The sequence below is a fragment of the Chrysochloris asiatica genome, unplaced genomic scaffold (genome assembly GCF_000296735.1).
Source record: "Chrysochloris asiatica unplaced genomic scaffold, ChrAsi1.0 scaffold00027, whole genome shotgun sequence".
Lineage (NCBI taxonomy): Eukaryota > Metazoa > Chordata > Mammalia > Afrosoricida > Chrysochloridae > Chrysochloris > Chrysochloris asiatica.
The window spans coordinates 17,807,122-17,807,801 of record NW_006408545.1 but is presented as its reverse complement, the minus strand read 5'-3'; positions in this window follow the sequence as shown (position 1 = coordinate 17,807,801).

The following is a 680-nucleotide window of genomic DNA, read 5'->3' as shown; positions in this document are numbered from 1 at the left end:
ATTCACACATGGCTCACTAGTTCCCTTTAACTTTCAGTCTTAGGAGGGGATTTTTCTTTAATGGGCACAGACTTTTTTGGCCCTGATGTCTCCAACTCAAATAGCTTGCTTGAAACAAGCTTTAGTTGAAACAGTCCACTGTTTTTTCTTTGCTTTCTTTCATTATGAATCTCCTGTTCTCCCAGCATTTCTGATTATAAGTGGATACTTGAAGCTGTTTTTCCTCATTTTGAGTTTTGCCTCATCAGGAAAAGAAGGTCCTGAAAGCATTACTCCATCTGAGTCATCATGGTCCCATCTACTTTGAGGAGGCAGCTCTTCCCCAGTTGTATTTACAGTGTCTTCCAACTTGAGGGACTTATCTTCCTGCTACTATACGTGATAGTATTCTGGTGCTCTCCAAAATGTTTTTATCTTCCAGCATTGTATCTGACAATGCTGCGCTACTATTCATAAGGTTTTCAGTGATGAAACATTCAGAAATAGTCTATCTTTCTTCCTAGCCTGTTCCAGTCCGGAAGCTCTGCTGAAACCTCTGCACCATGGATGACTCTGCTGGTAGTTAAAAATACAGGTGGCGGCAAGAAGTGACTGGCTTACAAGCTTTCAAGAGGGAACCTAGATCCAGAGGCCCTGGAGGAAGGTAGAATCTCCAGTGAGTAGTATTCAATCTGACTAGG